The 15,902-nt window shown below is 28.7% G+C and overlaps 2 long non-coding RNA genes across 13 annotated transcripts; both read left to right on the forward strand.

The window, feature by feature from the left end:
* The first annotated feature begins 1,638 nt into the window (after positions 1 to 1,638).
* On the forward strand, positions 1,639 to 2,457 carry LOC146918447 (uncharacterized). The gene is made up of 2 exons (XR_015014323.1): positions 1,639 to 2,025; positions 2,120 to 2,457. It is a non-coding gene; the product is annotated as an uncharacterized LOC146918447 (long non-coding RNA).
* A 7,580-nt stretch (positions 2,458 to 10,037) lies between these two features.
* On the forward strand, positions 10,038 to 15,459 carry LOC146918448 (uncharacterized). Of its 12 annotated transcripts, XR_015016208.1 has the most exons (12): positions 10,039 to 10,274; positions 10,391 to 10,459; positions 11,101 to 11,163; positions 11,550 to 11,594; positions 11,812 to 11,865; positions 12,475 to 12,518; positions 12,722 to 12,746; positions 13,427 to 13,509; positions 13,736 to 13,865; positions 14,295 to 14,379; positions 14,672 to 14,741; positions 15,055 to 15,459. It is a non-coding gene; the product is annotated as an uncharacterized LOC146918448 (long non-coding RNA). The 12 variants fall into 12 exon arrangements; XR_015016201.1 differs by having other exon boundaries at positions 10,038 to 10,274; positions 12,722 to 13,509; XR_015016205.1 differs by having other exon boundaries at positions 10,038 to 10,274; positions 12,722 to 13,509; positions 14,298 to 14,379.
* Positions 15,460 to 15,902: the final 443 nt, after the last annotated feature.

Raw genomic sequence — 15,902 nt, forward strand, 5'->3', positions numbered from 1 at the left:
TATATAGAATATTTCAATTTAGTCCCTTCTATTAAGATGTCAGGACGGATTTTTGATAAACATTGGGGATAAAATTTCAGAATTTCATATCATTCGGGGACTATTTATTATATTAAAAGGTTTATGCACTAAATTGAAGGGAGAATGATAGTTCAAATGCTTAAATGTATTTTTGACTCCTTAACCTTTAAAAAGTTGTGATTTTACCTCTCTAACAAAAAAAAATAACAATTTTGTCCTCTATCTTTTGGGAAATGTGTTCTTTTAACCCTCTATCTATATGAAAATATGTTCTTTTAGCGCTTTATCTTAAGGGAAGTACGCTCCTATTCTCCCTGATATTTACATAATAATGTTGCGATTTTGGCCCCCGTTTTTGGAAGCGTCTTCTAAGCAGTTTTGCAACGTTATGTAAAGTTAGGGGGTAAAATTGTATTTTTTTTTGTTAGGAGGCTAAAATAGCAATTTTTTAAAAGCTAAGGGGTTAAAAATGCATTAAGCCTAGTTTAAAAACAAAATTGATGATTTATTCTGTAAAAAATCATTAAATGTGTCAAGTACGTAAAACACAATTTCACATTTTGCATTTAACATTCCAACATAATATATTCATTTCCAATGTAACAAATTTTAAAGGTATAGAGAAGGTTATACTTCTTTGAAGTTGATATCAATAACCAATTTTAGGGGGAACGATGTACGTTGCGGTTTAAAATTTGAGGGTTGCTCTAAAACATTGAAGCCAGCACCAAAGTTTATTAAAATAGGAAGAAAGAAAATTGGGAAAAAAAACCATTTAAAATGAAACAATTGTCTTTGAAACCAAAGTTTGGATTTGGTAGTCGACTATGCGTAGAGAAAGTATTGTCATCCTAAATGATTACCTCTAATTAATAGTACAACATTTTGTCAACTTCAAAATATTTATTTTCCCCTTATTATTATGAGAATTCAAATTTATTTATTTTAAGTGAAAATGTTGTTTTTAAATGGAAGGAAAAAGTATTTTATTTGTATTGTGTTTGACAAGAATTGTCTCTTGCTCCCACTATGAGAAAATCAAAGCTTTGTAGTTCTTGGAGTGAAAAATGATTGTGTGTTGGTTGATTTTAAAGAAATTATTTTATTGTGATGAATTTTGATAAAAAAAAAATGTTGTTGATTTGAGAGTCAAAAAGATATTGATTACGAAGAATTGATTATGATGAGTTCGACTAGCTGCTTGTTTAATTTGAAAATGATTGTGATGACTGAGTTAACGAGGATTTAACGGAGTTATCAACTTTAAAATTTTTGCAATGGCGAAACCAAGAAAAGGATTTGGCATAGTCAGTGACTTTGAGATTTATTGCGAAGACCAAATCAAAAGTGGTTTTGACGAAGTCATCACTAATATCCGTGTTTATAATTTACTTAAAAAAGAAGGTTTGCGACGACCAAAATAAAAAGAAGATTTAGCCTAGTCACCAAACCAAAGGAGAATTTGGCGCGGTCACCGATTTTAGGTTTTTTAGATTCAAAAAGGTTTGAGTAGTAACCAAACTAAATAATGGATTTGAAGTAATTATTACTACTAATCTTTATATAATACAAAAGGATACTTCTATGAGCATAAGTACACGTGGCGTCTCATTTTGCTTCTAGCATTTAATGCTCCTCAAACAAATTTTTTGCAATGCATTAGACCTTTGATCAAGAAAGTTGACTTAATTGTGTATGTATTATGTATTATGTATCCATTGCATTTAATATTTTTATCAACCAATTAGAATGGATCATGACTCATAATTTTTTTTCTTAACCAATCAAAATAGATCATGACTCATTTATTTTTTATGAGCCAATCAAAATTGATCTTGACATGATTTTTTTCCTATATATAGACAATTTGTTTTTCATTATCTTCATCTACCATCTTCCTCTCATAAAATAAAAGACATTTTGTGTCCATAATTTAGGTTTCGAGTATACTTTTTATGATTGTTTTTCATTGTGGTTGTATTTATGTGCTTTTTGTTATAGCATGTAGGTGTGAAAATTCTGTATTTAGTTTTCCTTCATTTTTTTTTATCCAGTTCCTTTTTTTTTTCTTCTTCTAATTAACTATTTGCATTTTCAGGGTAACAAAATTCATGCTATTGTATGAAGAAATATGATCTATAAATTTGAGAAGGATTTGAAGGAAGGAAAGGTCTACTTTGGTGTTGCGCTACAAATCTTGGATCTTATCAAACAATGAAACATGACTACAAACAAAATTTTTAGTTTAACACAAAAATGAAATTATGCGGAGTGAATAGTGTACCTTCAGATATTTCAGTTCAGATATTGATTTGGTGTTTCTTATTATGTCATTTATATGTATAATACTTTTATTTTATTCGGATTAGTTTTTTCATCACAACATTATTTTCGATCTTAAAGAGGTAGTACAATCTATTTGGAGGCTTTGATAAACTTTTTTTTTAAAGAATGGGGCTTTGATAAACTTGATCATTTGTTATTTACACAAGTACAAAAACGCAACCATTTTTAGAAAACTCCAATATTGTTTTAAACAATTGTAAATTTGAAACAATTAATTGGACTCAAAGTGGTTAATGAGTTCTACTAAAAGATGAATTATTTAAGAAAAATAATTTTTGTTAAGACTTTAATTTCCTCTTTGCTCGAATTACCCGGGTCCTTTTCCTCTGGGACCGGAGGGTTAACCCCAACAACAAAAAAACATATTAGATTTTTTCCACTATATTTTTAAACAAGTCTATGAATAACAAGATAAATGATACACATAAATGTATCAATCATGCAAGATAAATGTCTTTTGTTACTAAATGATTAATGATACACATAAATGCATCAATCATGCAAGATAAATATGGAAGCTATTTGTTTGACCAAATAAATGAAGGATATTATTATGAATGTGTTATGAATAATTGATAAAAACATTTGTTATATGTGTCATCACCTATATTATAAGTCATTCAAATGTTAACATATGTCAATGATAATTTCCAAGCCAAACATATTCAAACACTTTAAAAAGGAACAAGATGTAAAAAAAAAATTAGCATTTATCTACAATATTCTTTTCTTTTTTTTTCCGAATATTACAAGTTTTTTTTTATGGTATATCAATGTATGCAACAAAATAATAGTAAATGCAAAAAAAAATTATATATATAATCAAAACCGTGTATATTAATGTATATGCTCTTTGCTAAAACCATTTATTATTATTGAATGAATATGCATGTTTTTTTTTTGCTAACAAAATTTTTATTTTGTTTTTTGTTACTGCTAACGAATGAATATGCATGTTTGAACCCAAAAAAGTAGTATAGAATATGAAAGGCCTAGACATTTAAGAAAAAAATCGTATACTATCTATAAAAATGAATGAAATGAGCTTTCAAAACCTCTATAAAGGTAGTATTATAAAAAGAGAAATGATAGCAACACACACTTTTCAACATATTTTTTTTATTGGTTGCAATTTGCACGGGTTCCACCAAATCATGTGAGACCCTTATAAATTTGGTGGAACTCAAGTGAGTTTTAACCAATCAAAAAAGTGTGTTAAAAAATGCTTATTAAAATGTGTGTTACTAGCATTCCTCATTATGCAAAAGAAATGATATTATTTTCCATGAAAACCGATAAAGTTTATTGTCCCCTTTTTCTTATTTGATTTCTTCAATTTAATTGCAATCAACATTTGGTCTTCACAGTTTTTTTGCCAATCATAGACATTGATAAAATCAATTGTACGCATTTTCCAAATGGAAAGGAATTATTTAGGAAAAAACTTGCATTGAATTATATCATCAGAATAAAAGTTGGAAATTAGTATATTTTAATGTTTTTATAACAATAAAAAATAGCACAAGAAAAAAGCACACCATACAAGTATGTTCCTTTTTTTACTCATATAAACATAATATCTTTTCCCCTAAAAAAAACATATTCGTTTTTTTTAATAATTTTATTTAGGTGAGATTTTTTTTTTTGGTCAATATCTCTCTTTATTTAGGTGAGTTGAGTCCAAAGAGAAAACCTCAAGAATCAAAAAGAGATTACAATGTATTATCCATCGAGGATGTCCTAACGCTGGTATTGAGAATTGTACTCACACTTTAATGGGGGTTGGAGTCAACTTATTATCAACTAAATCAACATATATCGACAATATAAGCACATTCTCAATCACACTACAGATCTTTATATTTTTATCTTTATCTTTATAATAAACATTTGTCTTACATTACATATAAAGTACGCATGACGGTCTCTCATTTTCTACCTCATTTCATGCTATGATATTTCATTTTTATAAAACAAAATATTCAAATAAATATTTAAAATTGTCCATGATGATTATGGTACCATTCTAAATTAAATGTTTTTATATCAACATTTACACAAAAAATCAATTATGTCTATATTTGTTTTTTTTTTGGTCAAGTTATGCAGATATATGTTAATTGTGGGTGATTACTAATTTGTTAAATAAATGTCTTTCAATTGGTACTAACATATTTTCCTAATTCAACTTTCAATTTATGGATTTCTCCCATTTAGTATCAAAAACATATATTCTTGCTCAATGAAGATTTGGTTCAATTGTCGTGAGTTTAGCTTTTACTGCTAATGTGAAAACTTCTTGATGGGTGGTACGTAAGTATCTCGATTAGAGCTCAATAAATCTCAAAATCTATCCTAATTCAGATGAGCCCTTGGAGTCTGACTCACTAAACTTTCACTTATAAAAAACAAATAAATTAAAAATAACAAGTTTTCTTTGTGAGAAAAACATCCGCAATGCAAAATATATTCTTTTATTTTTTTCCAAATGTATTTGGTAGTTTTGAATATGTCCACCAACAAGCATATTTTTCTTTTGGTGAATTTTAATGGAATGCTTACTAACAAGTATATATACATCATCGTTCATAAAAAAAATACACATCATCGTAAATATAGATATTTTCTTCAGTTTGATGTAAATATGATTTATTTTCAATTTAAATGACTGAATAAGTATACCATTTCTTTTTACGATCACACCCCTTAATTAAGGGAATGTTTAATATGACGTTTCTTTTTACCATTTCTTTTTTACTTTATTAAAAAATATCACATCATTTAAAATGTTAAATAAATATGTAATTTATCAGCTCAAGTAACACATCAATATTTTTCCATGGTTACTTTCTAGCAAATACCAAAAGTCTTCTCATGGATAATCACATTAGGCTAAGAGTAACCACAAAGATGAAATTGACACCACATCTCCGTCCTAATCTTTAACGCACTAGGTATATAAGTCATCTCATTTATATGTTTCTCACCACATACTCTTGCATCCAATATGAAGTTTTAACTCATATAGGACATATTAACATATCTCCTTTATGTGTGAGACTTTGTACATTTGTAATCTGGTAACATAACCAAATAAGATTAGAGAAAACATAATATGCTATAAAAGTGGGTTGGTGGTGATTTAATGGATGAATGTTTTTATTGTTTTCATTCATGAGAAGAGAGAAAGTAAATTAGAAAAAGATAAAAGACAAAAAAGCAAGTCAAACATGAGAGAGATGATAAGAAAAAAAAAAGAAATATTTGTGCTTTGTCTATGAGAGTATATAGAATAGAGTGAATTCCTGGTGATTTACGAGTTTGTTGAAGGAGTTTGAAATTTTTTAGTATATATTTTACCAAAAAATTAAACTAAATAAAAAAATGTCACATTGTTTTAATAATAAATACAACAACCCTTTATTTTGTCAAATTAGCAAAACACATGCAATTTTTCATTGTCAAATCCAACCAAAGATCAAAAGTGAAAGAATTTGAAATAATAGAGGTTAAATAAAAGATATAGCATGAAAGTGAATAACAACCAATAACTAAAATTTAAGATAAAAAATTAACAAATGTCATCCAATACCTAACAAAGTAGTTTATCATAATTTTGGGATAATGTTCAGACTTTCAGATGAGCCTACATTGAGTTAGATCACCATATTAGGTCAAAAGCAACCATATAAGTGAGATTGTCACACCACATCTTCACAAAAAATCTTAAGTCATTAAGATATGTGTCATCTCACTTATATATTGTTCAAAATCTACTATTTTATACAATGTAGAACGTCAACTCACACTTGATACATTAACATATGTTAATCAAGTGTGTGACTATCCACGTCTGTAAATATGTGACATAGTCAAATAAGATCAATCGTAGGCACATCATGTTCAAAAAGGTAGTTTGATAGTGATTTCATGGAGGCAAATTTATGTTTATTTATTTCATGATAATAGAGAAAGGAAATTAAAAAGAAAAAAATAGAATACGAAAAAAGAATTTGAACATGATAAAAATGATTAGGGAAAAAAATATATGTAGCATGCTTTATCCGAAAAATTACTGGGAATAAACTGAGTTGCCGGTAATTATATGGGTTTGTTGAAGGGGTTGAAGATTTTTCGGTAATTATTTTACCAAAAAATTAGACTTAATTAACAAAGTGTCACGTCATTTTCAAATGTCTAATAAGCATGTGCTTTGTCAACTAACATAAAACATCTGCATTTTTTCATTGTAACATCCCACTAAAGACCAAATGTAAAGTAATTTTAAATGATAAAGGTTGAATAAAAAATGGCATGAGAGCGAATGACATCCAAAAACTATATTTAAGTTAAAAAATAAATAAACAAATGACATCTAAACACCAGTAAAATAGTTCATCTTAATGTTGGGACGACACAGAGAGCCTATATTGTGTTTGATCCTCATATTATGCAAAGAACAATCACACAATGGAGATTGACACCACATATCGACTTAAAATATCTAATGAGCTTATGAGCATGTATTTTTTTCAACTCAGCATAACACTTCTACATTTTTCAATTCTTAGATCCCACCAAAGACTAAAAGTAAAATGGTTTGAAATAATAGATATTGAATAAAAAAAACAGCATCAAAGCAAATGACATCCCTAAACTATAAATTTTAAGATGAAAAAATTTAATAAATGATATCCAAAACTAACTAAATAGTTCATCATAATATTGTGTCTTCTGAGGGAGCCTATTTTTTTTTTTTTATATAATCAGTTTAGGCTAAGATCAACCACAAAAGTATGATTCACACCACATCAGTTTAGGCTACCATTGAATTCAATGTGATACTTTAACTCACATATGACACATTAACATCTCTCTTAAATGTGAGACTTTTTGCATGTGTAATATGGTGACATATCCAAATTATAAAGACAAACTGAGACCTAACATGAAAAAGGAATTTTTTTTACATGAGATAGATGGTAAGGAAAACAAGTAAGGGGTGTGTGCTTTAACCTTTAAAGTATAGCAAATGGATTGAGTTGCTTGCAATTTTGTAGGTATGTTGAAGGATTAGGAGATTTTGGGGTAATTACTTTACGAAAAAAATAGACTCAATTAAAAAACGTCACATCATTTTAAAATTTCTAATAGGTATATATTTTTGTAAACTCAAAATAATACATTTATCTTTTTTCATTATCAGAATTCACAAAAGACCAAAGTCAAAGAATTTGAAATAAGGAATGCTGAATAAAAAAACAATGAACGTGAATGAAATTCAATAACTAAAATTTAAGATAAAAAAGTTAAACAAATGACATATAAAAACTAACAAAACAGTTCATCATGATTTTGGGACTTCTAGGGGATTATGCATAGAGTTTGATCACCATCTTAGATTAAGAGAAACTTCACAAGTGAGATTGATATCATATCTTCGTCCAAAACCTTTAGGCATCAGGAGTCATCTCACTTATATGATGTTCAAAATCTATTATTCCATCCAATACAGAACTTTAATACACACTTGATAAATTATCATTCAACTATCCACCTCCGTAATTACATGACGTATTTAAATATGGTCAATTGAAATCACAAAATGTTCAAAAATTTTGGTTGACGGTGGTTTCATGGAGAGGGGTTTATGTTTCTTTCTTCCATGAGAAGAAATAAAGAAAATTAAAAGCAAAAAAAAAAAATCAAAAAAGGAATTAAAACACAAGGGAAGATAGGCGAAAGAAAATAAGTATTGTGCATTTTTTTTTGTGAGAGTATAGAGAATAGTGTGAGTTGCTGGTTATTTTATGGTTTGGTCGAAGGAGTCCGAGATTTTTGGGTAATTATTTTACCAAAAAAATTAGATTCAATTAAACAAACGTCACATGATTTTTTTTAAGGAAAACGTTACATGATTTTAAATTGTCTAATAAATATATATTTTTGTCAACTCAACATAACACATCGCCAATTTACCATTTTCACCTGTCACAAAAGTCCAAAAGTGAATAAATTGAAATAATAGACGTTGAATGAAAAAAAAAAAAAAACATATGGAAGAGAATGCCATATAAAAACTAAACTTTAAGATGAAAATAAACAAATGACATCCAAAAACTAAGAAACCGGTTGATAACAATATTGTGATTTTCGCATAATCCTACATTGAGTTTGATCATCTCAACATACAAAGATAATCCACACACGTGAGTTTGACACCACATCTTAACCTAAACCTTAAGAAATTATGTATATGGATCATATCACTTATATGTTGCTCAACGTCTACTCTCACATCCAATGTGAAACTTTAGCTCACAGTCAACACATCAACATATCTCACTTAAGTATAAGACTCTCCGCAGCCGACATTTGTCACTGTAATTCACCCATGCTTCATTTGCAAAGTCGAACCGAGTTATAATATCATCATTGGACCTTATGGAAAGAGCCAGCACTGGTGTTAATCTACTCATTAGACATAGAGCAACCACATAAATGAGAATAATACATCTTCATCCAATGTTTTAATTACGACGAAATTCTAGCCCGTGCTTGGCACGGGTGTCCATACTAGTATTTATTCAAAACAAAGATAATATGATTAGTGTGATTTAGTATAAAAAATAAAATAAAAAACATTGATTCTTGAAGGAAAAGAAATAGAGGGACAGTAGTTTACAAAGAAAGAATGAATTAAAAACATGAAAAAGGGAGGGGCGTTTATGTACGCAATATCAGAGAAGTAAAAAAGGAACGAGATGGCTGATGAGCGTTGTGTTATCTTGGTTAGTGTTATGGTGGTGGCTACTAATTTATAAGGATGTGTCCTTCTCTTTTATAAAGTTTTTTTCTATATAATTTTTTTCTTTTGGTTTTTCTATTGCTCTCCTTTTTTTCCACCTCCCCCTTATTTTGATTTCTTTGTTCCTATTTATACACCAAAATTTAAGATCATTTTTTTTTTTGATGTAACCAAAATTTAAGATCATTTGTAGATGAGGCTTATGTCCAATATCATACCCTCTGAGCATCCTCTAGAGAGTAGGTTGCAACCATTCCTCTTGGGTGTAAATATGTTGCTTTTGAATTTTTCTGGCTAAAGTGTGTATATTATTTTCTCTTTGGATACAGAGTTTTCAAAAGAAAAAAAATATTTTTGCAGTTACTTCGGAGTACACTCATATGCAAAATGAGGAAGAAAACAACAACTATGTGAAAGATAGATTGGTATTACACTCAAAATGATAGTAGGGTAGTAGAATGGTGCACATCTTAATCTTAATCTTAATAATATACAAATGGGGAACAACAAATAGCAAAAAATTTTACACAAATCCAATGTGTCAAAATTCTAAGCCACCTAATGTCACATCACTATTAAAAACTAATTTTATTTTTACCATTTTAAGCATTCACACAATACAAACAATAAAATATCATTATCTCACATTTTCCCTCTTCAATTCAAAATTCAAATTTCTAAATTTTTCAAATCCTTCTTTCCCTCCTACTTTTTCTCTTATCCCAACAAACATCACTTTCAAGTTTCAACTCACATTTCAACAAACATTAAACTATTATTTCCTCTCATTTTCCCTCTTCAATTCAAAATTCAAATTTCTTCAAACCCTTTTTTTTCCTCATACATTAATTTATCTCATTCTATTTTTTTACTCTCTCACCCCTAATTCTCCTCACTTTCTCTCTCATTCACAAACATTCCACCACTCCCTCTTTTCCTCTCTCACGTTGCAACACAAACCCTTTTCTTCTTATTCTTTAAAAAACACACACAAACTCATTCTCCTCTTACTTCTTTCTTCGTTTACAACGGGTTATGCACCATATCTCTCTTTTCTTCTCATGAACAACTTGAAGTCGTACTTTGAATCGTTGTTGAGGTAAGTTTTATTTTCTATTTGTTTTTTTTATGATTAATGTTATGTGTGATTTTGAATTTCTAGATTGTTGTGATTAATGTTTGGTATTTTTGTCTGTGCATGAATGGGATTGGAAGACTAATAACGACAATCCTTTGGAACCATCAAACGGACCTACTATCATCTTATCTGATTTCTACAACAAGGTTGTGATTTTTTGTTTTTATGTTGTTGTTTATTGTTAGATCCTTAAATATCTTTTTATTGTAACCCATAATTTTCAAGTATTCAAACACTTGATTCTGCTTATATTGTACGGTTGTTTTTTCAACTAAGTATATAATTTCTTTACATCCATTAAATTTATCATCAACACAATCCATTGCAAACCCATTTCTCTGTCATTATTTGTTGTTATCGTTAAAATTTATAGGTTTGAGTTTTGAAAGCAACAATCTATTTGCAATTTTTTTTTATACCCAAATTTGTTTTTTTTTTTTTGTGTGTTTTGGTTTGATTATATGCTTAACTGCAAGGTAAGATTATAAGTTAAGATATGTGGACACTCACAAAGTGTTCGTTTTAGATGCCTTATTTTTAGTTGGTTTTGTATTTGATTTTTTTGTTGTGCAATTGAGCACTCTCAAAGTGTTTGAGAAATTGTCTCAAGAAGAAAATGGATGATATTGTTAGTTTTAGATGGTGCTGAAGATTTTGATTATGTTTTGTTTGATTTGAATTTGTTTTTGTTCTAAATTGGGTAAAAATATACGACCCTTTTGTTTGGATTGTTTTGTTTTAAGTTGGTTTTATTCAATTTTTAATCTCTGGTTTTATTTGTTGATAGGTTTTATGCATCAAGTTTGAAAGAGTTCAAATAAATGATATTGGAGAGGCAATCAAACTGAAGGTGTGATCCTGGTTTTTAATTATGACTTGAATTTATATGATGTATGATTTTTTATTTTCATTTTCATGCAGTAAAAGATGGATAAAAAATAAAAATGGTTCTCTTAGTCATGGATTGTTGTTGAGCCGATCCCATTTTGCATTCTGTTTTTTCTTAACATTTGCATTCTGCTTTTTCTACAACAGAATTGTAAATTATTGGTTTTAGTTCCATGTACTATTGTTAGTGGTGCCTTAATTGTTCCTTTTTCTTTTGCAATTGATTTAACTTGCTGCACTCCTAGATCTGGTTATTTGGTTCAATTAAATTATTAATTTGTTGTCTTAGTGTTTTTGTGTTAAGCTTTCAAACATATTGATTTGTGTAGATCATTTTGCATTCAACAGGTTGGACAAATATTGAATGATTATAGCAGGATGTAACATGAACAGGTAAGTAAATTTTCTCTGTGTAATAGGACCAAATAATGCACTTACATTGCACATAAAATTTGTGGTACAAACTTCTTGGTTATTCTCATTTCTCATTGTTTAGTATTTGTATGCTTGAGAAAAACTTCTAATGATTAGTGTGGTCTTCTGTGCATAAAAGGTTGAAGTTATATTGAAGAATGGGTTCCACACTAATATGAGCTTTGTGTTGAATCAGGGCATTGTTTTTTAAGTCTGTGTGTTGAATAAGGGCATTCCTTCTTCTGATTTGGTAAGCTACTGAGCTACCTACCTTAAATTTTTTTGACAGTTCCCATGTAATTTGTTATGACTGCCTTTTGATAGAGTTTTTCTCCTTCCACCTTCTTTTGAAAAAAACAAAATATGTAATTTATCTATGTAATATGATATTTACTATGTGAAACATATAATAGAAGGAATAAAAAATTGTGCTCAAGAAAATGATCACAGATGTTTAATTTTTTGCTGCAAATTGGCGTAACCAGTTAGGCATTTCATTGTTATTACAATCTCAATTATCTTCAATTTATGTTTTCTAGATTCTCTCTGACATGCTTTGCAAAATTTCAATTTATATGTAGCCTATTTATGATTTATGATTATATTCATTTGCTTTTAGATTTTGTGTATTGATTTTATATTTGATTGTGTATGATTTGGATTGTATGATCTTTACTTTCTTTACTCTCATGAGCTGATTACACTAATGAAGTATCCACATTGTATAATATTGAAGTTTTATAATGATTCTAAATTTAAGCATATCATTATCAGCATAACATGTGCTGGTCTTTGTATTTGTGTTCCTCCCACTGATTCCTTTTTATACATAACTCCGTGTGATTGTTAATATTTGCAGGAGTTATTACCAAAAAAACAAACAACAAATTCTTTGCTTACGAGGTATTTCATTTTCACATAATTTCTAACCTCAGATTATGATTAGAAATTTGAATTGGTGACATTCTCTAACTATAAGCTTTCTATTGTTGTATTAATGATTCAAGATGATTATAGTGATGATTAAGCTTTCTATTCTTCTTCATTTGTTTGATTTGATTCTGTTACAAATCCCATTGATACTATGTTGCTTTGTACTTTTTCAGGTAGTTGACACCAATCCAACCCAAGGTATTTTTCCTTGAATAAATGTGAATATGCTTGAATGATCTTTTATAATATAGAAAATATTAGTTGTGTATATGCTTGAACTCGATCTTTGAAATGATAAATTACATGTAAAAATGATAAAATATATATTAGTTGTTGTATATATTATGTTTGAAACAAGAGCCTTTTGTCATAGTGACCATATTTTAGCAAACGAGCTTTTTATCACAATGAATTTATATCAGATAGTTTTACTTTTCCGTATAAAGTATGGTAAACTTTATACTGGATAATTAGTCTTTTAATATGAATGATTCTTCAAGTTAGTCTTCATAACCCAAAAGAAATAAATTAAAAAGAAAGAGATGGTACACTAAGAGGGTCAGATTACATTTGACTTTCAAAGTTGGGCTCAATTTGACTTTATTAGAGAGCATCTTCTCTATACACCCATATTTGAACTACTACTTTTTTCAGGAATCTTTCTGCATACACTCCTTGAGCACCTATTTTTTGTGTGAAAGCTTTCTCACCTCCACAATTCACCTATATTTCTCTTAAGAGTTTGTTGTGTAATAAAATTTTGATTTTGATTATCTTCTGTTTTTTAGATAAGCTTTTGATCTATCATCTTTATCTCATGTAATATGATTTTTATTATGTGAAACATGTAATAAAACAATCAACAATTTGGGCTCAAGAAAATGCAATAAACCATATATGATAACGGGCAGTAATTATAACTCTTTTACTTTCTGATTGACTCTTTTGGAACAACTTCATGGTAAGTCTCTTTTCAGGCTAAAGTTTGCTTTTATAAAATCGAATGTTCCTTACGTTTAGTTAGAAGTTGACTAAAGATCCTTTAAAGTTTGCTTCTGATTCTTTAGACAATAAGTTATAGAGAAATATTGATTTTAAAGCACTGACTTTTTTTGAAACATAAATATCTAGGTTAGATGTCATGTTGATTTTAACACGCATTTTTGCTGATTTTAACACGTTTGAAGCAAAAATATGAAGAGTAGGTTGCATGTCATGTTGATTTAAGTAAAGTTTTGACTGAAATTGATTCCAAGAATTACCAGAAATCTCTTGATAAAGTTTTAGCAACGGGACACAAAAGCATAAGTACCAAAGGTAATAGATATATTTTCATTATAATATTGGTTAATGTTCTTTTCTTTTCTGTTTTTAAGGGACCATTCTTTTCTGTTTTTAAGTTATATCTCATGAAAAAACTTGAATTGTGTTGGAGTTAATAATTTTTTCTTCTAAACTAATTTCAGTTGATTCTGAGTTATTTGTTTTCATTATCAATTGTTGAGTTTTGATTATCTCAAATTTTTAGTCTTTGGATTAGAGTGATATATTAGATCTGAATAGTTGTTTAGTTGTTGATTTTTTTTATAGCAATGGTAGCAAACATTGGTTTGGTCTATTTCCAAATATGTTTGGGCAATTTTCCTTTCTATAGTAATGTTGATCAGTGGCTGTAACTGAGCTCTGGTTTGTGCCTCTTCAAGATTGATTGGTTGAATGTTCGTTGCTGGTTTATTTTCCATGTAGTAGCCAAATAATCAAAATATTATTGAGTGAAACGATCAAGTGAGTTAATTGCACAAGCTGAGGAAAGAAATGACAGATTCTGAAGGTTTGTTTTTGCTTATTTCATCAACTTTTGATTAGATGTTTCATGGACTTGACTAAAGAGCATGATTTGGTTTAAAGGTAACATAATTGTAAAAAAAAAAAAAAAAAAAAATGGCCCCTGTGAGAAAGAAACAAAACGTGAATTGATATGGTAGAGTTGGTATAATTTATAATATGTTTTTCAGTTATTTAGTAGGATATATTTTGATGTTTATTATGTTATGTTTGATCCTGCAACTACATGGAAATTCGGATATATATCTTAATTAATTAATCAATTAATTTCCTTGCAGGTATCATGTTAGACAAGTTGGGTGTAACATTCATTTTCAATATATCTTCATAGCGATAGCAACAACAAATGTATGTGTTTCTTATGGTTTTCTTTTGTTTCAGATCTGATAAGAAATGATAGTAACATAAGCTAAGTGTTTGGTTTATGGTCATGATACTTGCTTAAAGAAATATAAAATGACCTCTGATTCCGTTATGATTTGGTTTGACAATTTTGTCGTGTTTCTTTCATTGGTTTGTTGCTTAGTTTTGAAAATGTTAAACAAAAACTATTCATTTTAATGTAAATCTTTATACTCTATATGAAACTGATATATTGAATTACATTTTGAGATGTATTTGTCATTCTTTGATATCATTGTCTATGTTGATCTATATGCAGGTTCCATTTTGACTGAACATATTATAAGTAGGTACCTGAGAAACTACAAACTACCTACAGTACTAGGCCAAGAACCCCCAACCTATTAAAGATCTTTTGTTTTCAAGTGTTTAGCAGGAATAGGATCTACTAGGAAGGCTCTATATTGAATCTTGGGTAAGAAGACGGTATATTAGTTAATGTACAAGTGGATTTAGGTGCATGCATGGAGGGAGTTTATCTATGAAGGACCAAATTCAATGTGCATTATTGTTTGAAAATCAATTTATGTTGTTGCTATCTTAATTTAGATTTACATATGTAGTGTCTCTCTATATTGTTGATGTAAATGTAACCCAATCAACTTCTTAATACTATGTGTTCTTTAAAAATTTCTTTAGAATAGACAAGGCTACTTTCTGATTACACCATTGTCATGTATCTTGAGATATTTAACAATGAATTAAATTGATTGATTGTGATGAGATTTCCTTTTTAAAGTGGAAAAAAATTCCAAAACACGGGAGGCTATGAATATTTGATTTAAGTTTCTGTTTAGTAAAAACCTAAACTTTCATATTTGCAAAAAACACGTGGTCTATAATTTGGTGGTATGTTCAGAGTAATAATTTGTTAACGCCACATAAAATCTTTTTGTTCACCCGTGCGTTGCACGGGTGGAAATACTAGTATACCACATGTCTCTTACAATCCTTTGACAAGGAAGAGGAAATATAGATAATCATGGATAAAGCAATATTGTTTTTGGAAACAAATAACAATACATGTCAGCCATGCACTACTATCTCTTAGGTCTTTATATTATATTTCATTTTTGTAATGTTTTTCTTCATGTTTTTGAGTTTTGA

This window comes from Medicago sativa, chromosome 6 (genome assembly GCF_051527215.1).
Source record: "Medicago sativa cultivar Bolivia chromosome 6, Bolivia_mono, whole genome shotgun sequence".
In the NCBI taxonomy this organism is placed as follows: Eukaryota; Viridiplantae; Streptophyta; class Magnoliopsida; order Fabales; family Fabaceae; genus Medicago; species Medicago sativa.